We start from the raw sequence: 22,120 nt of genomic DNA, 5'->3' as shown, positions 1-22,120 counted from the left end.
CACAACGTAATGATTGAAATTCACTACAAAATATCGTGTGATTTTAATTCTTGTGTTGCAACTGCATCAGAACTCGTTATGCTCTTCCCTTCACCCAGAACCAATAACAGTAAACAGGGTTTCAGGAAGCAATCTAAATCATAAGGAGAGCAGGGGCCACGCATTATCAGAGCTAGAACAAAGAGAATGGACAATTGACCTTGGGGGGAGAACAGAGACCAGAATGCACAGTGATCCCTGGCTGAGCGGAGCATGGTACAATTCTCATGCATTTCCCTGTCTAAATTATCATTTTTTAGTTCTGATCAACGATTGCACACGCAATGTGAATCTCAGTTCTCTCTGCCGATGCCACTGAACCAGCTAGGCCTTTCCACTGAAGACAATAATTGGCGAATATTGATTTGATTATCTTCCGTCTCACAGCTGAAAGGATCTTTAAAAATGAAGTTCTGGCGCCATCTGGTGTTTCACTGGGAACGGAGTGTCTAAATCGGAGGATTTTACCGCACCGAGTGCGTAGAGGACATGAGCCAAGAGGCAAGAGTCTGAAGTTAGAGGTCTGTGTATGCCCTTGTGACTCATTCGTTGCACTTTGGGATATTTTTACTAGGTTAAAAGGTGCCAAATAAATGTAAATAGTTATTGGCTGGGTTACCAGAAGACAGGCAAGAGCAAAAAAAATCTTTAGCTACTTCAACAGCCCATCAGCTCAGTTGTGGGAACAATTAAATCTGCAGGGGGGAGAAAGGAAGGAGGAAACAAAAACGGATGGTTAAAAAAAGTATTCTAGGAAACCAAGGATATAAAAACATCTCTCTTGAGAATTGCATGGGTAAATGTTGATCAGAACTGAAAAATTATAAACAGGAGGAACAAAAGAGGGAATTACATGGAAATTGTACCATGTTCCCCGTTCTGCCCCACCAGGGATTACTGTGCATTCTAGTCTCTGTTCTCTCCCATGGTCAATTACTCATTCTCCTTGTTAGAGCTATGATAATGCCTGACTCCTGCTCCCTGTGAGATTTAAGATTGCTTCTGGAGATCCTGATTACCGTTATTGGTGCTGGGCGAGGGGAAGAGCATAACAACTTGTGATTTCAACTCAAGTTACAATTTCATAAAATTTTTGCTTGTGACAGTGAGATATTACCCCACCATGTGACCTTTCTCCCATGGACCACTCTAGAGACTCTGTGTAGGCTGAGGCACCAAGAATGGCTAATGTCAGTGGAACTGTGGTTTCAAGTGTAGAGAGACAGACAGACAACTTCATTCCCAAGCATAACAGTATCCAACTTTATTTAAGTAGCAAATTTAAAACTCCATGATACTCAGCAAAATATGATTGAATTCAGAAAACTGAGTCAAAACATATTCCAAAGAATATTCACTTTAAAACAGTAATTTTAAAAAAAGTTACATTTTTCATTGTCAAATTGTCAAGCAAGAATGATAATTTCACATGGAGAGCAAAATATGCCACTAACAGCTACCAACATTACAAATACAGCTTCAACTGACAGTACAGATAGAAAATGGTCAAATTTTGGGGTTTAGGGAGGGAGCATACAACAGTTTAATGTCAAGCAGTTTCAGCATGCATCATGTCAGTATACAAAGTCTACAGAAAATAAAAACACACTGCAAGAATTCGCAACATCTGCCCACTCAACCTACAAAAATGTTGCATTTATAAAAATTGATAAAAATATTCCTTTCAATTGTACAAGTGACAGGAGATTGGCAAACTCTCCAGACTTGGACAAGACTTTCGCCCATCAGATTTCAATTCTCATGCCTGAAAAGGAAAAGGAAACCATTTAGATTAGTTTTCAACTACTACTTATTACAGAATTTATTCTGATGACATAGCTGAGAGGACAATGTGGGCGTGATTATGGATGCAGGAAGAGGAAGGTTGATGCCGAAGACCAAGCCCTGAGCCACAGCTCTCTCAGACCCTGCTGGTGCCCTAACTTGCCCACATAGTGAGTGGCATTGCCACCACCACGGCTCAATTCTGCCTTTAACAGTTGTCCTCACAGGCACTCTACAGGAGGAGTCATTCGACCACAACTGGCTGGTTTACTGCTTTTGAGTTCAGGGAAGGAGGCAGAATGTAACATCCCAACCCGGCAGATCAGGAATCAAATCCAGGACATTCTAAACTGTACAGCTCAACTACTCATTCATGAAATTTGGAAAAACTCAACGGTTTTCATCTGAGTGTTAGCTAGCTGGTCACCATGAGCAGGGAAACTGGTGATGCAGCTGAAATTAGACAAGATCCTAAAAGCAGACCTTAAACAAATTGTATATTTAGATCAAAGCAAGGTTTCAGCTCTAGGACACACTTCAGCCACCCACCTCCTGAATCCTATATGTGGCTCCAATGAGCAAAGACAGTGTGTGTATGGGGACTGCAGGGTTTTACCTCTTTATTTTCCCCATTTTGGGCTGGAGCAGCATTAGGATCCTGGTTTGAATCACTCGCTTTCCCTTTGGTGACCTTTGGCTTCTTGGCTTTCTATAAGAGAGAAAAACATTACTGTTTAAAACAAGAGAATGACATTCAACCCATAGCCATTTAGTTCTTTAAAAACTGGGTGGATGGGTGGGTGGGAGCTGATTGTTTAGGTGCACAGAGATATCCATTGAACCAAATGGCCACACAGCAGTTTTCCCCTCTCTCTCATTAACCTCCCCCCAAAATAAAGTTACAGCACCCAACTGTTCCGATTCCAGGACTTCTGCCTGCATTGTTCCACCCAGATTTCCCAACCCTACCTCCCACCTGCCTCACCCCCTAACACCAGGCCATCACTCATCATTTGGATTGAAGAGTTGATGCAGTGAGGATTGGATTTCTCCCTTTGTAATTCACATTTTTTCCACAAAATTGCACTATTTTTCTTTGAAAATATTTTTCTAATGCATATTCCTGAGGTTGTCCAAGCTCCTGGGATGATTGAAGAATTCAATTGGGTCCATAGCAAGAAATTATTTCCTCTGGTGGAGTGTCCACACAACGGAGGAGGCAGAGGTGTAGGGGAAAATAATCTTAAAATTAGAGTTAGGCCATTCAGGAAGATACACAAAGGGTAGAAACATGGAACACTTTCCCAAAAAGTTGCTTAGGTAGAGGGTTAACTGACAACTTTAAAACTAAGATTGACAGACTTTTGTTGGGATTGAAAGTACTACATATTGGGCTTGTTAGCAAAATTGAAACCCATGGGGTAAACAGGACAGTAGCAGCACAGATACATATTGGCTAAGGGACAGAAAACAGAATTATGGTGAATGGCTGCTTTACACACTGGAGGGAAGTATATAGTGGTGTTCCCCAGTTTCCACGACTGAGACCACTGCTATTCTTGATATATATTTCTGACTTGGACTTAAGAGGAATTTAGAAATTTGCAGGTAACACAAAACTTGGAAGTGTAGCAAACAGTGAGAAAAATAGTAATAGACATCAAGAAGATATGGAGAGTGGCAAAATGCGCAAACACATGGCAGATGAAATTCAGTCTAGAAAAATGTGAGATGACACATGTTTGTAGGAAGAATGAGGGACTATTCAAACTAAATGGTACAATTTTAAAGGGGGCGTATGAAGAGAGAGACCAGGGGTGTTTGTGCACAAATCTTTGAGGGTGACAGGACAGGTTAATAAAGCAGACAATAAAGCATATGGGATTCTGAAGTTTATAAATAAAAGGTATAGGATAAGCCAGGAGGTTATACTAAACCAATATAAATCTCTAGAATGTGCCCAGTTGGTGTAGTGCGCCCATTTCTGACCATCACACTTTTGAAAGGGTGTGAAGACTTTGAAGAGGGTACAGAAGAAATTTACTAGAATAGTTCCAGGGGTTAGTGATTATCATTATGTGGATACACTGGAGAAACAGGAATTATTCTGCTTAGAACAGAGGTGGCTAAGAAGAGATTTAATAGATGTTGAAAATCATGAAGGATTTAAACAGAGTAAATAAAGAGAAACTCTTTCCAATGGCTGAAGGGGCAATAACCGGAGGGTACAGCTTTCAGGTGACTGGCAGAATAACCAGAGGAGACATGAGGAAAAATGTTATTACACAACGAGTGGTTAGGATTTGGAATGCACTGCCTGACATCATTGTGGATACATGTTGAATAACAGCCTCGTTATTGAATAATAATTGGAATGGGAATTGGATAATTACGTGGAGAAAAAAATGGCAGCATTATGGGCATAACTGGATTGCTTTTCAAAAGAGCTCATGTAATCTCAGTGGACCAAACAGCTTCCTCTGTGCTGTAATATTCTATGATTAAAGGTTACCAAACCAAGAGAGGTAAAATGGAATTAGATACAGACCAGTCATGGTATAACTAAGTGGTGGCGAAGACTCAAAGGGCCTGGTCTCTTCCTGTGCCTATGCCCCATTAGGAAACAGCACAGTGATGACTGTGGATTGTAGCATCATCTTGGCTCTGGTGCAGCTATGGCTCATTTGCAATAAGCAGGCCACATTTAATTCAGCCAATTTAAGAGCCCAGTAAAGTGATGGAAGGAGTCATCATTAGTGCCATCACCTGCTTGCCGATAACCTGCTCACTGATGCTCAATTTGGGTTCTACCTGAATCATTCCAGCTCATATCTCATTACAGCCTTGCTCCAAACATGAATGGATGAGGTGAATGCCACAGGAGAGTTGACAGTAACTGCTGTCGACATTAAGGCAAGGTGACACCACAGAACTAAACAGAGGTCAAAAGGATAAAAGGGTAAACCCTGGAGTCATATCTGGTACAAAGGAAAATGGCTGTGGTTGACGGAGACAAATCATGCTGTCCCAAAACAACTCTGCAGTTCCCAAGGGAAGTGACCTTGACCGGATGGTCTGGTCTCCATCACAAGGTAAGGAGTGGAGGTATTTTCTGACAATTACACGATATTCAACTCTGATAATAAGGAAGTCTATGCCAGCCTGCAGCAGCACCTGGGCAATATCTGGGCTTGCGTCAACAAGTAAGATTTGCATCACAAATGGCAGGAAAAGATTAATAAGATACTAACTACCTCACCTAGACTTTCAACATCACCACCCTAGAGTTCTCCACTGTTTGAGGGTCATTACTGCCCAGAATCTTAACCGGACCAGTCATATTCACACAGTGGGCAGAGTGGGGCACTTTGCAATAAGTGACTCACCTTCTAGCCCCTCAAAGCCTCTCCACCATCTATAAGGCTACTCAACAGTGCAAGGAAATATACAGCGCACACCTGATGGACACGTTCTACAGATAGAGCAACTTGTCACTGAGCTTATCAACTCTTCAGAGCAACAAGGGAGGGGCTATTAAAATACAGCAATGCTGGTGTGACAGTAAAGCCCAATCTTGGCCTCACTCAACCTTGAGTGGGATCCACTAGATCGCAACCAGGGTCAGGAATGCTGACAATTCCCACCCATCCTAATCATTTCAGGAGTGTTGAAGGCAGTGATAAAACCCCAAATAAGATTGACTAATTTAACAGTCCATGATTAAATTGAGGTCAGTTCTGATCATCAATATCTGGTTATACAATTAAAGTTAGCTACAGCAGAGAATTAATTGAAATTGAGCATTGTGTCAGGTGAGAGTGTGGTGAAAGGCTTACCTTGGCTGGTGCCTTCTTGGTTGGAGCTGCAGGTTGGACAGAATGCTGTTGTGAATCAGAGTAAGAAAGAGACTAAGTAACAAATCTTCAATCAATAATTGATTAAAACAAGTACATGCAAGCCACTTGGGAGACTATCCAATTTGCTTTAGTTATCACTTCCACAAATTAAGCAGTATGCTGAACATTTCCATGTGAGACATACTCTGTTCTTTTTAATGTACCTCATATTATCAGCTAATTTTCCTCATTGCCTCCAGAGAGGACAGTAGCCTCACAGTTAACTTGACACACACTAGACATGCAGCCAAGCCTTTGAGGGATCTGCACTTTCAGAAGTCTGTGACTATACACCTACAAACTTAAAACCCAGCTGACTTGACTCACTAGTACTCCGATACCTACCTTGGTTCGTGATGACCTCCTTAGTTCCTGCAAAGCAAAACAGACAGTTTAGAAATAAGCAAGTCAGCTTTTAATGAATATGCGTAAAACATATAATATGAAAAATGTACTTACTTCAGGTTTTGGAGCCACAACCTAGGACAGTAAAGAGAGGAGTGTTAGTGTTTTACTACAAGGTTTAATAGTTATTTCTGCAGCAATACCGTGAAAACAGACAGTAGATAAACCTCACAGTTAAAAATCATGCCAGTTAGCTGTTGAAAATCCAAATCCCCTCCAAATGCATTAGTGTGTTTCAATCTATTTAGAACCCCTGAAAGTATCAAAGGTACATATGGTGTTTGGGTGAGGCCAGGATTAGTCAGCTGCTGACCATCACTCATTTAGTCAAGGTATGTACATGAAAGAAAAGTAGAAAATGGAGACAAAGTTCACACAAATTTCAATGCTTAAACGATTAATCAAAAGCTCACCAGACCTTTTAAAGAGAGTTGAAAAGCTACCTTCAGAGAATCACAGTTTGAACACAGAATATACACAGGCTGCTTTTTTATATTTAAATATATTCTGGGTCCAGAAATTGCAAACAGATGTGGCCATTAATATCAATTGATCCTTGGACACCCCTATAGTGACCTAATTTTAACAACTTTGAAAATCAATGTATAAATACTGCACTGAAACCCTCCAACTTTTTAAATGGATTTCACTCACTGAGTTTGCCTATGTTACCTCAGTGAACAACCGTTGATTATCAAAATCCAAGAACGAGTCTATAGAAAGTCATTAAATATCTCAGCACTGCATCAAAATCGAACAGAAAGTGTGTGCTGCAAAGCATTTGATTACATGCCATTTAATGCTAACTAAAAAGAAAAGGAGCTTGCTTTTTCCCATCTATTATACCCATGATACCTGCTGCATAAACAATACAAAAGTTTCACGTACCCATTTTAGATGAGGAGTCCTGTATAAACAACTAACCTGGATTTAAAAATCCACTCTGCAGTGAGCATCTAAAACTACTTTAAACAGATCACTATCATGACAACCATTAACCAGACATAACCACAGCTTTCATCTGATTCCTCAGACAGCAAGACTATTGCTTTTAAAATGCAACAGAGTGAGAAATAAAAATTCTAAATAGAAGCAATTGTAATAAGATAGAGGCAGTGTTCAATTCAAACATCTTACACTCTACCTGAATTCAGGGTGTACATGTGTTAAATTGGTGCTCTACTTTAGGCAGCAGGCCCCGCTATAATGCTAACTCTATCAACTCACATGGACTATAGTTAGCAATGCAATACTATTACTACTGAATGACAGGCTGGGAGCTGTGATTATTTTAACTGAAGATCAGATTGTGCATGATTAAGAGCCCAAGTCAAGTAATTTCCTTAATTTCATTTGGATGATATCAAAAGGCTTATTTCATTGTGAAGATATAGTCATGCAGGGCTCAGATTATCCTTTATAGATCATTTTTAAACCAATAACTGGAGAGAAAGTATTGAAAAAGTCAGATTTCAGAATCAGAAGCTGTTCTCATAGTGGGTAATTGACCCATTAGCAACTTTTAAAAAAAATTTATGTAACACCATTCGCGCCCTTTAAGTCCCAAACGCAATTAAGTACTTTTTTGTATTTAAGTATAATCACTGTTGTAGTGCAGAAAAGGCAGCAGTAAACAACAAGATCCAAACAACAATGTAATAATGACCAGATAATTTATTTTTCTGATATGGAGTGATAAATACTGACCTGAACACTGGGTGCTACTACTCTGTTCTTCTTTGAATCGTACCATGGGATTGGTGTCTCATCCAAAATACAGCATCTCTGTCAGTGATACACTCCTTGCATACTACACTGAGGCTTAGATTTTGTGCCCAACTCTGGTGAGGGGCATGACCCACAACTTTAGGCAAGTGTGCTACCAATTGAGTCTAGCCTCACATTTCATTGTACTTTTACTGATCATCGTGCTTCCCATGATTAAATGCAGTTTCTTTAGACTATGCTGTGATATTCACCATGTCAGAGATTATCCCACATTCCAAGTTATACCCAGAGAACAGAGTGCTGCACACAATGGTTAGCCAGGGCGAGGAAGTAGAACTGAGCCAGGGCCTAATCAACAAGAAGACATTAACACCGATGCCAAACTGGAAGTCAGTCAAGCAATCTGAGAACAACAGAATTAGGAGAGAAGGTGAAGATAGAGCTGGGCATTATTGGTGTTGTTATGAAAACTATACTTACCTCAGCGTTGAGAGTGGAGGTCAGGAACTTCAACTCCCCATGGACCTCGGAGATTTTGCGCATGCGCAGACCGGGAGCGGGCTGCACGTGCGCAATTCTGTAGTGTAAGTTCTTTGTGCCCAGGACAGGCCCAGCATGCCTGTGCATAAAGAGAAAAAAGAAGGGCGTGAAAACCCAGGTCAGGTGACTGGGAGCAGAGTGCCATGGAAAACTACAGTCCCAGGCAGAGGCCAGGGAGAGGTCCCAAAAGAAGAATCCCAGAAAGGGGTCGGGTATAGGAAAAGGTCCAAGTTCATTTAAAAAGAGAGAAACAGTGAAAAAAGGCTCCAAACAGGAAAAAGGCTGCAGGGAGCAGACTTTAAGTGAAGAAGGCAGCCAAAGGTTAGTGACTCCGTGCTGCAGACCACTGGGGCAAAGGTACCCCTTTGGAGCAGCGGTGTTCCGCTCCACACGGCTGAAGAGTTGAAGTTGTGCTTGTGAGTTGGTGTTTGAATGCATACTTGGGAATCCAGGGGGATGTAATCTTGGGTGAGGAGATTAAAATCCTAAGAAGTGGGCTGTCGTTGGCACCATTAGACTTTTGGACAGAATTCCAAGGCAAGGTCTTCGAAGGTGAAGATTGGAATCCCCCGTGAGACAGACGAAGTTTCAATGAGATTGGTTGACTATGTTACTGACATCTGGGTGGGTTTGTTGAGAAACCTGTGGAATCAGTTTTGGTTGCATTTGGCATTCATTGTGCAGTATGGTGTGTTTGACCAAAGTTTGTCTGTTAATTCATATGCACCTCATATTAACCCTGAATATTAGAGTATAATATAGATGTTGTAAATTATTTTATCTTTCTGACCTTGTATAGTTTATTTTTGTTTCTTCAAAACCCGTGGAATCTTGTGGCTTTCTTCATTAAGTAAGTGTCTCGAATCTCAAACTTTGTCTAGTTTAAACAAAACGTTACTGGTTCCTAACTGGATCTCACCAACAACTTGGGGGTCTGGCCAGGATCATAACAGTGTACATGTGGAAGCTGATCTGAAGCCTTTGGATGATGCCACCATGGAGCAGCATGTAAATAAGAGAGAGGGATGGGCAACAGATGCTTGGGAGGTGATTATGCAAGGGTGGATAGAAGAGACATAATTTAAATTAACTGACAAGAGTTTAGGGCAGGGAGGAGCAGGTGGAAGAATACACTTGATTTTAATGGATTGTAATTAACTGAGATGTGGGTAAAATTAGTAAACTGCAGCTTCCCGATATGAAAAACAGTGGTATGGAAATTTTCAGACGACTACGCTGTGGGCAGCATTAGATGTTGGGTTCAAAATCACACCCTATACTGCAGCTGGATGCTGCTCACTTTTACCAGCTTTAAAACTCCGTGAACAGGATCCCTGGGCTGGACTCAGTATATCTCCTTCAATGTAATTCCTCAATAACAGTACTACACTTCGAAAGTACTTAATTTGCTGTGAAGCACTTCCAGATGTCCTGAGGCCATGAAAGGCACCATATAAACTTAAGTCGTTATTCACTCTAAAACAATACACTTGCACTATCCAAAAGTTCACACTTTAGCAAGATTTCCCACAAAGCACCAGAGTTTGCCACAAAGCTTCCCATCAAGTTTTTAAGGAGACCCTTTTAAAGATTGCTCTTGGGTCAGTTGATCTCAACTACCTGCTTCTATGCAGGACTGGTTTCTGCATAACCCACTACTTCCCATTTATGGTAACCAGTAGTAACACGGGCCAAGCAGTGATGGACATGAGTTATATCTGGACACTATTCAGGGCGAGAGAGACAAACCTCTAAAATTAAGTGGATCAGCCAATTGGACCCACATCCACCTGAAAATACAGTTTGTAGAAGGGAAGGAAGGCTTGGTACAAAGAACTGGTTCAAAATGGTTACACACTTCCCGTTAAGTAATTTCATAACTTCCAACTTAAAGCATGTTTTTCATTTTCTGAAAGCAGCTATTGATGTATGTGCAACAATAGCAGTGTCTGTGTCCAGTGCAAATCAAACTGTAAACAACCCCTACCCCAGAATTTATCACCTTGTTACAATCATACTCAGTTCCAATTTCAAATGGTTATGCTTACTTTGCTATTGACCAATGAAGGTAGGCTTGTGGTAGACCGTGGCGGGTTTCTCAACTAGTACATCAAGGAAGGGGAATTCATTTGACTATTCATTTCAAAGGTGAATTTGAGCACAGGATGGAGCCCATCATGACATGCAACAAATTATTACAAGCGGCTGCGGATTTAAATAGAGCGAACGTATCATCCACATATTGGAAATATGCAAGGGGTAAGCGGTTTGATGTAATTCCATGAAAGACACATTTCTCATGGAACCCAACAAAGATGTTTGCAAGAGCTGGGCCTAGAGGGGATCCCATGGCAACACCATCTATTTGGGCATTCGTGGTGTCATTAAAACTGAACTCAACTGCGTGAGTTGTTGAGTTCATAAGTTCTATGGGTTCCCCTTATATGGGTGTATTGCAAAGTGTCTTAATGAGTGCAAGATGAAAAGCTTCGACATGTCTCTTTTTCAGCAATATTAAATGGTTTAAAATAAGAACCCAAAATGGAATAGTGGCAGGTTTTCCGGGGCTAGAGTTCATTTAAACAAATTCCAACATACTTTTGGAAGTTACTTCTAAACAAGAAAGGTCTTGTTTGACTTGTTATGAAACACATGTTCACAATCCCCTCCCAATTTTTCACTACATCAGGAGGCAGCTACCAAACATGAAGAACTTGACAATCAGGCTCTCAGTTTTGCACAGGATAGTTTCCTCAATCATATCCCATGCAAATTTAAAATTCAACATCATTTTAACCCTTTTCTTGTCAACTCACAGGTTGGGATTAATGATACTAACTTTAGCATCATCTACACTGAGCGCACATATTCTCAGTCTCTTGGATTAAATAACTGCTTCTGATCATTCCTTAGGAGGCAAAGTTGCTAGCAGTCATATCCTGAATGTGAAAATGTAAATAATACTTTACTGTCACACTAATGGAACAAAGAGTGCCCAAACCCATCGGAAACATTCCATAATTTTAATACTTGTACCAGCACCAACCCATCATATCACATCCAACAATATTGCAGCCAGATGCTGGGAAAAATGCGAACAGCAGCAAACTGAGACTAGCTCCCACATGGTAGCACAAAGAATTCAGCAAAGTTGAAAGCACTTACTGTTTCAGTTCTAGATTCATAAGCAGGCTTGGGGCACATCCAATATGCGCCGATTAAAAACCAATCAATTATCAATCTTATCACTAGCAAAACCCTTTGAAAATATAAATTGAGTATTGAAATGTAAAACACCAGGAAAAAAAATTCCAAAGTTAAGTTCCATTTAATCCAAACACACTCTAAAAAGTGCGAGAAATATTCGAGCAAAATGCAGGTTATGACGGCCCTATTCAGTCATAAAGCAGAGCAACACAGATTTACCTATCATGGGGGTTACCCCTCTGTCAGACAGACAAACTGAGGAATAAAGAGCCAGGTTAGAGAAGAGATTCCAACAATTTCAAACAGTGGAGCAATATTTTATTTGCATTTTGTCCAGATGGCATGGGGCTAGGAGACTCTAACAAAGCCCTGGGAGGGTGTCAGGCGGAAAGGGAGCCAATTGCTGGACTCAGGGAGAGTGGAGTAATCAACCTGCAGTTTTAGTTTTATCAGTCTAGGGACATTTTCCAGCATTTTCTCTTATTTCAGATTTCCATCATCTACAGTATTTTGCTTTTTGAAAATTTGGGGGCTTGTTTGCTTAAATCTCAGTTTGGGCATTGATTATTCATTAATTTAGTTCCTGAGATTTAAGCAAACAAGCCCCCAAGTTTTCAAAAAAGCAAAATACTGCAGATGACGGAAATCTGAAATAAGAGAAAATGCTGGAAATACTGAGGGCAGGAAACATTTGTAGTGAGTATGTCCAATGCTTTCCGCTTTACCCAAAATCCACATCCCTGAATAATTTGTCACCATTAAATTGTTTTTGAAAAGTAAATCAGTCAGAGGTAAACGTAGGACAAGTAGAGCCAGGAGTGGCACGGATGAGGGGGTAGCACTGTGGGGAGGGGCTGGGAAGATGACCCTGTGGTGGGGGGTCCCAGTGGCACAATGGGCCAGGGAATGCAGGGTGCTAGAGGGCTGAGCGCTTGGGAGGGGGTGCGGGGGCGGTGTGTGCAGGGATGGGGGGCATGGGAAGGGGCCTGACAAGGAGGAGGGTACAAGGGGATTGGAGCAGGACCGGGGAGCAGCGAGAGGAGGGGGATCAGGGAGGGGGCTGGGACTGGGGAGGACAGAGAACCGGGGAGGGGAAGGTGAGAGGAGTGTTGGGTCAGGGACGGGGAAAGGGAGGGGACGGGTACGTGGAAGGAGGGGAGGGGGAAGAAGGGGAGGGACGGGGAGAAGGGAGGGGAGAAGGGGAGGGGGGGAGAGAGAGAGGGAGGGGGGGCAAGATGGAGGGGAGGGGGAGGGTGGAGGACGGAGGGGAGTGGAGAGGGGTATGGGAGGGAGTGAAGGAGCGGGCGAGGGGGAGTGAAGGAGCGAGGGGGAGTGAAGGGGCGAGGGGGAGTGAAGGGGCGAGGGGGAGCGAGGGGCGAGGGGGAGCGAGGGGCGAGGGGGAGCGAGGGGCGAGGGGGAGCGAGGGGCGAGGGGGAGCGAGGGGCGAGGGGGAGCGAGGGGCGAGGGGGAGGCGAGGGGCGAGGGGGAGCGAGGGGCGAGGGGGAGCGAGGGGCGAGGGGGAGCGAGGGGCGAGGGGGAGCGAGGGGCGAGGGGGAGCGAGGGGCGAGGGGGAGCGAGGGGCGAGGGGGAGCGAGGGGCGAGGGGGAGCGAGGGGCGAGGGGGAGCGAGGGGCGAGGGGGAGCGAGGGGCGAGGGGGAGCGAGGGGCGAGGGGGAGCGAGGGGCGAGGGGGAGCGAGGGGCGAGGGGGAGCGAGGGGCGAGGGGAGCGAGGGGCGAGCGAGGGGCGAGGGGGAGCGAGGGGCGAGGGGGAGCGAGGGGCGAGGGGGAGCGAGGGGCGAGGGGGAGCGAGGGGCGAGGGGGAGCGAGGGGAGCGAGGGGGAGCGAGGGGAGCGAGGGGGAGCGAGGGGAGAGCGAGGGGGAGCGAGGGGCGAGGGAGAGCGAGGGGGAGCGAGGGGCGAGGGAGAGCGAGGGGGAGCGAGGGGCGAGGGAGAGCGAGGGGGAGCGAGGGGCGAGGGAGGAGGGGGAGCGAGGGGCGAGGGAGGAGGGGGAGCGAGGGAGGAGGGGGAGCGAGGGGCGAGGGAGGAGGGGGAGCGAGGGGCGAGGGAGGAGGGGGAGCGAGGGGCGAGGGAGGAGGGGGAGCGAGGGGCGAGGGAGGAGGGGGAGCGAGGGAGGAGGGGGAGCGAGGGGGCGAGGGAGGAGGGGGAGCGAGGGGGCGAGGGAGGAGGGGGAGCGAGGGGCGAGGGAGGAGGGGGAGCGAGGGGCGAGGGAGGAGGGGGAGCGAGGGGCGAGGGAGGAGGGGGAGCGAGGGGCGAGGGAGGAGGGGGAGCGAGGGGCGAGGGAGGAGGGGGAGCGAGGGGCGAGGGAGGAGGGGGAGCGAGGGGCGAGGGAGGAGGGGGGAGCGAGGGGCGAGGGAGGAGGGGGAGCGAGGGGGCGAGGGAGGAGGGGGAGCGAGGGGCGAGGGAGGAGGGGGAGCGAGGGGCGAGGGAGGAGGGGGAGCGAGGGGCGAGGGAGGAGGGGGAGCGAGGGGCGAGGGAGGAGGGGGAGCGAGGGGCGAGGGAGGAGGGGGAGCGAGGGGCGAGGAGGAGGGGGAGCGAGGGGCGAGGGAGGAGGGGGAGCGAGGGGCGAGGGAGGAGGGGGGAGCGAGGGGCGAGGGAGGAGGGGGAGCGAGGGGCGAGGGAGGAGGGGGAGTGAGGGGCGAGGGAGGAGGGGGAGTGAGGGGCGAGGGAGGAGGGGGAGTGAGGGGCGAGGGAGGAGGGGGAGTGAGGGGCGAGGAGGAGGGGGAGTGAGGGGCGAGGGAGGAGGGGGAGTGAGGGGCGAGGGAGGAGGGGGAGTGAGGGGCGAGGGAGGAGGGGGAGTGAGGGGCGAGGGAGGAGGGGGGAGTGAGGGGCGAGGGAGGAGGGGAGTGAGGGGCGATGAGAGGAGGGGGAGTGAGGGGCGAGGGAGGAGGGGAGTGAGGGGCGAGGGGGGAGGGGGAGTGAGGGGCGAGGAGGAGGGAGGGAGCGAGGGAGGAGGGAGGGGGAGCGAGGAGGAGGGGCGAGGGGGAGCGAGGGAGGAGGGGCGAGGGGGAGCGAGGGAGGAGGGCGAGGGGGAGCGAGGGAGGAGGGGCGAGGGGGAGCGAGGGAGGAGGGGCGAGGGGAGCGAGGGAGGAGGGGCGGGGGGAGCGAGGGAGGAGGGGCGAGGGGGAGCGAGGGAGGAGGGGCGAGGGGGGAGCGAGGGAGGAGGGGCGAGGGGGGAGAGAGGGAGGAGGGGCGAGGGGGAGCGAGGGAGGAGGGGCGAGGGGGAGCGAGGGAGGAGGGGCGAGGGGGAGCGAGGGAGGGAGGGGCGAGGGGGAGCGAGGGAGGAGGGGCGAGGGGGAGCGAGGGAGGAGGGGCGAGGGGGAGCGGAGGGAGGAGGGGCGAGGGGGAGCGAGGGAGGAGGGGCGAGGGGGAGCGAGGGAGGAGGGGCGAGGGGGGAGCGAGGGAGGAGGGGCGAGGGGGAGCGAGGGAGGAGGGGCGAGGGTGAGCGAGGGAGGAGGGGCGAGGGGGAGCGAGGGAGGAGGGGCGAGGGGGAGCGAGGGAGGAGGGGCGAGGGGAGCGAGGGAGGAGGGGCGAGGGGGAGCGAGGGAGGAGGGGCGAGGGGGAGCGAGGGAGGAGGGGCGAGGGGGAGCGAGGGAGGAGGGGCGAGGGGGAGCGAGGGAGGAGGGGCGAGGGGGAGCGAGGGAGGAGGGGCGAGGGGGAGCGAGGGAGGAGGGGCGAGGGGAGCGAGGGAGGAGGGCGAGGGGAGCGAGGGAGGAGGGGCGAGGGGGAGCGAGGGAGGAGGGGCGAGGGGGAGCGAGGGAGGAGGGGCGAGGGGGAGCGAGGGAGGAGGGGCGAGGGGGAGCGAGGGAGGAGGGGCGAGGGGGAGCGAGGGAGGAGGGGCGAGGGGGAGCGAGGGAGGAGGGGCGAGGGGGAGCGAGGGAGGAGGGGCGAGGGGGAGCGAGGGAGGAGGGGCGGAGGGGGAGCGAGGGAGGAGGGGCGAGGGGGAGCGAGGGAGGAGGGGCGAGGGGGAGCGAGGGAGGAGGGGCGAGGGGGAGCGAGGGAGGAGGGGCGAGGGGGAGCGAGGGAGGAGGGGGCGAGGGGGAGCGAGGGAGGAGGGGCGAGGGGGAGCGAGGGAGGAGGGGCGAGGGGGAGCGAGGGAGGAGGGGCGAGGGGGAGCGAGGGAGGAGGGGCGAGGGGGAGCGAGGGAGGAGGGGCGAGGGGGAGCGAGGGAGGAGGGGCGAGGGGGAGCGAGGGAGGAGGGGCGAGGGGGAGCGAGGGAGGAGGGGCGAGGGGGAGGGAGGGAGGAGGGGCGAGGGGGAGGAGGGAGGAGGGGCGAGGGGGAGCGAGGGAGGAGGGGCGAGGGGGAGCGAGGGAGGAGGGGCGAGGGGGAGCGAGGGAGGAGGGGCGAGGGGGAGCGAGGGAGGAGGGGCGAGGGGGAGCGAGGGAGGAGGGGCGAGGGGGAGGAGGGAGGAGGGGCGAGGGGGAGCGAGGGAGGAGGGGCGAGGGGGAGCGAGGGAGGAGGGGCGAGGGGGAGCGAGGGAGGAGGGGCGAGGGGGAGCGAGGGAGGAGGGGCGAGGGGGAGCGAGGGAGGAGGGGCGAGGGGGAGCGAGGGAGGAGGGGCGAGGGGGAGCGAGGGAGGAGGGGCGAGGGGGAGCGAGGGAGGAGGGGCGAGGGGGAGCGAGGGAGGAGGGGCGAGGGGGAGCGAGGGAGGAGGGGCGAGGGGGAGCGAGGGAGGAGGGGCGAGGGGGAGCGAGGGAGGAGGGGCGAGGGGGAGCGAGGGAGGAGGGGCGAGGGGGAGCGAGGGAGGAGGGGCGAGGGGGAGCGAGGGAGGAGGGGCGAGGGGGAGCGAGGGAGGAGGGGCGAGGGGGAGCGAGGGAGGAGGGGCGAGGGGGAGCGAGGGAGGAGGGGCGAGGGGGAGCGAGGGAGGAGGGGCGAGGGGGAGCGAGGGAGGAGGGGCGAGGGGGAGCGAGGGAGGAGGGGCGAGGGGGAGCGAGGGAGGAGGGGCGAGGGGGAGCGAGGGAGGAGGGGCGAGGGGGAGCGAGGGAGGAGGGGCGAGGGGGAGCGAGGGAGGAGGGGCGAGGGGGAGCGAGGGAGGAGGGGCGAGGGGGAGCGAGGGAGGAGGGGCGAGGGGGAGCGAGGGAGGAGGGGCGAGGGGGAGCGAGGGAGGAGGGGCGAGGGGGAGCGAGGGAGGAGGGGCGAGGGGGAGCGAGGGAGGAGGGGCGAGGGGGAGCGAGGGAGGAGGGGCGAGGGGGAGCGAGGGAGGAGGGGCGAGGGGGAGCGAGGGAGGAGGGGCGAGGGGGAGCGAGGGAGGAGGGGCGAGGGGGAGCGAGGGAGGAGGGGCGAGGGGGAGCGAGGGAGGAGGGGCGAGGGGGAGCGAGGGAGGAGGGGCGAGGGGGAGCGAGGGAGGAGGGGCGAGGGGGAGCGAGGGAGGAGGGGCGAGGGGGAGCGAGGGAGGAGGGGCGAGGGGGAGCGAGGGAGGAGGGGCGAGGGGGAGCGAGGGAGGAGGGGCGAGGGGGAGCGAGGGAGGAGGGGCGAGGGGGAGCGAGGGAGGAGGGGCGAGGGGGAGCGAGGGAGGAGGGGCGAGGGGGAGCGAGGGAGGAGGGGCGAGGGGGAGCGAGGGAGGAGGGGCGAGGGGGAGCGAGGGAGGAGGGGCGAGGGGGAGCGAGGGAGGAGGGGCGAGGGGGAGCGAGGGAGGAGGGGCGAGGGGGAGCGAGGGAGGAGGGGCGAGGGGGAGCGAGGGAGGAGGGGCGAGGGGGAGCGAGGGAGGAGGGGCGAGGGGGAGCGAGGGAGGAGGGGCGAGGGGGAGCGAGGGAGGAGGGGCGAGGGGGAGCGAGGGAGGAGGGGCGAGGGGGAGCGAGGGAGGAGGGGCGAGGGGGAGCGAGGGAGGAGGGGCGAGGGGGAGCGAGGGAGGAGGGGCGAGGGGGAGCGAGGGAGGAGGGGCGAGGGGGAGCGAGGGAGGAGGGGCGAGGGGGAGCGAGGGAGGAGGGAGGAAGGGGAGCGAGGGAGGAGGGAGGAAGAGGAGCGAGGGAGGAGGGAGGAAGTGGAGCGAGAGTGAGGGAGGAGGGGGAGCGAGGGAGGAGGGAGGAAGGGGAGCGAGAGTGAGGGAGGAGGGGGAGCGAGAGTGAGGGAGGAGGGGGAGTGAGGGAGGAGGGGGAGTGAGGGAGGAGGGGGAGTGAGGGAGGAGGGAGGAGGGGGAGTGAGGGAGGAGGGAGGAGGGGGAGTGAGGGACGAGGGAGGGAGGAGGGGGAGGGAGGGAGGAGGGGGTGAGGGACGAGGGACGAGGGGGAGGGAGGGACGAGGGACGAGGGGGAGGGAGGGACGAGGGACGAGAGGGAGGGACGAGGGAGAGGGACGAGGGGGAGGGAGGGACGAGGGACGAGGGGGAGGGAGGGACGAGGGGGAGGGAGGGACGAGGGGGAGGGAGGGACGAGGGGGAGGGACAAGGGAGAGGGACGAGGGGGAGCGAGGGAGGAGGTACGAGGGGGAGCGAGGGAGGAGGGACGAGGGGGAGCGAGGGAGGAGGGACGAGGGGGAGCGAGGGAGGAGGGACGAGGGGGAGCGAGGGAGGAGGGAGGAGGGACAGCGAGGGAGGAGGGACAGCGAGGGAGGAGGGACAGCGAGGGAGGAGGGACAGCGAGGGAGGAGGGACAGCGAGGGAGGAGGGACAGCGAGGGAGGAGGGGGAGCGAGGGAGGAGGGGGAGCGAGGGAGGAGGGGGAGCGAGGGAGGAGGGGGAGCGAGGGAGGAGGGGGAGCGAGGGAGGAGGGGGAGCGAGGGAGGAGGGAGGGACGAGGGGGAGCGAGGGAGGAGGGACGAGGGGGAGCGAGGGAGGAGGGACGAGGGGGAGCGAGGGAGGAGGGAGGAGGGGGAGCGAGGGAGGAGGGACAGCGAGGGAGGAGGGACAGCGAGGGAGGAGGGACAGCGAGGGAGGAGGGACAGCGAGGGAGGAGGGACAGCGAGGGAGGAGGGACAGCGAGGGAGGAGGGGAGCGAGGGAGGAGGGGGAGCGAGGGAGGAGGGGGAGCGAGGGAGGAGGGGGAGCGAGGGAGGAGGGGGAGCGAGGGAGGAGGGGGAGCGAGGGAGGAGGGAGGGAGGAGGGGGAGGGAGGGAGGAGGGGGTGAGGGACGAGGGACGAGGGGGAGGGAGGGACGAGGGACGAGAGGGAGGGACGAGGGAGAGGGACGAGGGAGAGGGACGAGGGAGAGGGACGAGGGAGAGGGACGAGGGAGAGGGACGAGGGGGAGGGACGAGGGGGAGGGACGAGGGGGAGGGAGGGACGAGGGACAGGGAGGGACGAGGGGGAGGGAGGGACGAGGGGGAGGGACGAGGGACGAGGGGGAGGGACGAGGGACGAGGGGGAGGGACGAGGGACGAGGGGGAGGGACGAGGGACGAGGGGGAGGGACGGGGGGGAGGGAGGGACGAGGGGGAGGGAGGGACGAGGGGAAAGGAGGGAGGGGGGAGAGGGGGAGGGGGGATGGAGAGAGGGGTTGGGGAAGAGGAAGAGGAAGGGGGAGGGAGGTGAGGGGTAGGGGTGGAGAGGGAGGGGTGGGGAGAGGAGAGGGAGGGGTGGGGTGGGGAGAGGGAGGGAGGGGTGGGGAGCATAGAGGGAGGGGGAGGGGGAGCAGGTGGGGGAGGAGGGGGAGTGGAGAGGAGAGGGGAGGAGAGTGGGGGAGGGACGAGGGGGAGGGAGGGACGAGGGGGAGGGAGGGACGAGGAAGAGGAGGGAGGGTAGAGGAGGGAGGGGGGAGAGGAGGGAGGGGGAGAGGGGGAGGGGGGAGAGGGGATGGAGAGAGGGGTTGGGGAAGAGGAAGGGGGAGGGAGGTGAGGGGGAGGGGTGGAGAGGGAGGGGTGGGGAGAGGAGAGGGAGGGGTGGGGAGAGGAGAGGGAGGGGTGGGGTGGGGAGAGGGAGGGAGGGGTGGGGAGCATAGAGGGAGGGGGAGGGGGGAGGTGGGGGAGGAGGGGGAGTGGAGAGGGAGAGGAGGAGAGGGGAGGAGAGTGGGGGAGGGACGAGGGGGAGAGACGAGGGAGGGGGGGGAGAGTTGGGGGATGGGGCAGGAGCTCATTGGGGGAGGGGCAGGAGAGAGGGAGTGGAGAGGGGGAGAGAGGGAGTGGAGAGGGGGAGAGAGGGAGTGGAGAGGGGGAGGGCGGAAAGAGGGAGGGGGAGGGGGGAGGGAGGGGGGAAAGAGGGAGGGGGAGGGAGGGGGGAAAGAGGGAGGGGGGAGGGAGGGGGGAAAGAGGGAGGGGGGAGGGAGGGGGGAAAGAGGGAGGGGGAGGGAGGGGGGAAAGAGGGAGGGGGGAGGGAGGGGGAAAGGGGGAGGGGGGAGGGAGGGGGAAAGAAGGAGGGGGGAGGGGGGGAGAGAGGGAAGGGGGATGGAGAGTGGAGGGAGGGGGAATAGGGAGGGGGAAATGGGGAGGGGAGGGAAGGGGGAGGGGTGGGGTGGGGAGGAAGGAGGGAGGAATGAGGAGGGGAGAGGGAGGGGTGGGGAGCGTAGAGGGAGGGGGGGGAAGTGGGCCGGGGGCGAGAAACGGGGGGGAAGTGGGCCGGGGGGGAACGGGGGAAGTGGAGGGGGGGGGGCGGAATGGGGGGAGTGGGCCAGCCGGGGAGAAATGGGGGAAATGGGCTGTGGGGGGGAGGGGCGAGGATCGGCGGAGGGGAGGGGACAAGGATCGGGGGAGGGGCGCGGATTGGGGTGATGGGGAGGGGAGAGGATCAGCGGAGGGGAGAGGATCTGCAGCGGGGTGAGGTTTGGGGGAGGGGCAGTGAGAGGGTGGGGGAGGGGTGGGCATGGGGGAGGGGTGAGGATCAGGGAGGGGAGGGGCCAGGATTGGCGGAGGGGAGGGGCGAAGATAGGGGCGGGGGGGATGATCGGGGAGGGGGAAGGATCGGCAGAGGGGAGGGGCAAGGGGAGAGGATAGGGGAGAAGTTATGGGCGGGGAGAGGATCGGGGATGGGGTCAGCGGTAGGGATGGGGAGCAGGATAGGTGTTCCGGGGGAGGGACGACAATTGGGGGTGGGGCGGGGTTCAGGGAGATGGGCGGGGAGAAGGGAGGATCAACGGAAGGGGAGGGGAATTGAAGGAGGGGTGAGGATCAGGGGCAAGGGGAGGGGAGGGGATCAGATCGGGAGAGGAGGAGGAGGAGAGGTGCTCGAATCAGGGGAAGAGAGGGGCTCGAATCGGGGGAAGGGAAGGGAGGGGAGGGGCTCGGATCGGATCAGATGGGGGGGGGCGAGGGGGAGCTTGGATCGGGGAGAGGGGAGGGGCTTGGATCGGGGGAGAGGAGAGGAGGGGCTTGGATGGAGGGGAGGGGCTTGGAACGGGGGGAGAGGGGAGGGGCTTGGACCGGGGGAGAGGAGAGAGGAGGGTCTCGGATCGGGGTAGGGGCGGGGCCGGGCTCGGATCGGGGGAGAGGAGGGCGGTCAGCGGTTGGGGTGGGGAGGAGGAGGATAGGTGTTCCGGGGGTGCGACGACGATCGGGGGTGGGGCGGGGTTCAGGGGGAGGAGCGAGGATCGGGGAGGGGCCGGGGAACGGGCGGGGATCGGCCCACACGCTTCAGATGCAAAGGACGCCAAGCGCGCTCGTAGTATCCCGCCTCTTCCCTTGTATATGATGGAACGGGAGAAAGCAGCGGAAAATAATCTCTGTTCCCGCCCCGTAATCGGGCCCAAATCTCGGCGCAGCGCAGAGTTTAAGCCTCTAAATCAGGCTAGAGAACCTAGCACTGGAGTCCTGCCAAAGCCCAGGGAGCTCAATCTGAGTATTGCCCCGGTGCACTGATTAACTAACTCACCGGCTTGCGGGGCATATTGGCTGTCGGTTAAACGGGTGGAGCCGAGCTGTATGTCAGGCTGCAATCCTGAGCTGCGTATCTGCTTGGCGATGCTTCTCTACGACTGCCCGCGACCCGGGAACCGGTTCTAACCAGCTGCCCATCCTCGATTGCCATTGGTCAGAGCGGTCACGTGGGGCGTCCTCCTCAAGGGGAGGAGGGAGGAACATGGGGTGTTCACCCCGGTACAATGCCCAAAATTTCCCATCAACCAGCAGAGTATTTGTATTTATCTCTTTGCTGCTTTGGGTGCTTGCTGTATCCAAGCTGGCTGACGCGTTTCCCTGCATTCTAACGGTGATTACATTTCTAGGCATTCTATTAAAGCACTTTGCGACGTTTTGAGATGGTGAAAGGCACTATATAAATGCAGATACTTTTATTTCTTAGCCTGTGGTCAAGCCGTCTCTTCAAAGGTCAGGATATCTCCATGTGGTAAACTTGGGTTAAAATTAGTACTGGGACCCAAAAGCAAAGGCTCCTCTTAAGAACCAGCATTTGGAGCTGCACAGCCATAGCTTACAAGAGGTGTGTGAACTCTTGCAGGCTTATAATCAAGCCCCAAGAAACAAAATCAGATGCAGGAACCGGTACTTTATTCCTAGCCTGTAGCCAAGTCTTCTTTTCAAGTTGACAGGGCCCTCAACCGTGTCCGGCCCATCTCCTGCGCATCCGCCCTCATGCTTTCTCCCTCCCAGAAACATGATAGGGTCCCCTTTGTCCTCACGTATCACC

The 22,120-nt window shown here is 54.7% G+C and overlaps 1 long non-coding RNA gene across 1 annotated transcript; it reads right to left on the bottom strand.

Annotated features, from left to right (window-relative positions):
* Positions 1-1,278: 1,278 nt before the first annotated feature.
* Positions 1,279-21,487, bottom strand: LOC121292009. Its single transcript, XR_005946143.1, has 6 exons — positions 21,347-21,487; positions 6,180-6,200; positions 6,066-6,092; positions 5,661-5,705; positions 2,441-2,533; positions 1,279-1,804 (listed from the first exon to the last, which is right to left on the bottom strand). It is a non-coding gene; the product is annotated as an uncharacterized LOC121292009 (long non-coding RNA).
* Positions 21,488-22,120: the final 633 nt, after the last annotated feature.

Source organism: Carcharodon carcharias, chromosome 19 (assembly GCF_017639515.1).
Source record: "Carcharodon carcharias isolate sCarCar2 chromosome 19, sCarCar2.pri, whole genome shotgun sequence".
Classification (NCBI taxonomy): domain Eukaryota; kingdom Metazoa; phylum Chordata; class Chondrichthyes; order Lamniformes; family Lamnidae; genus Carcharodon; species Carcharodon carcharias.
The sequence above is the reverse complement of the archived record's forward strand: the minus strand, read 5'-3'. Positions and strand labels throughout refer to the sequence as shown.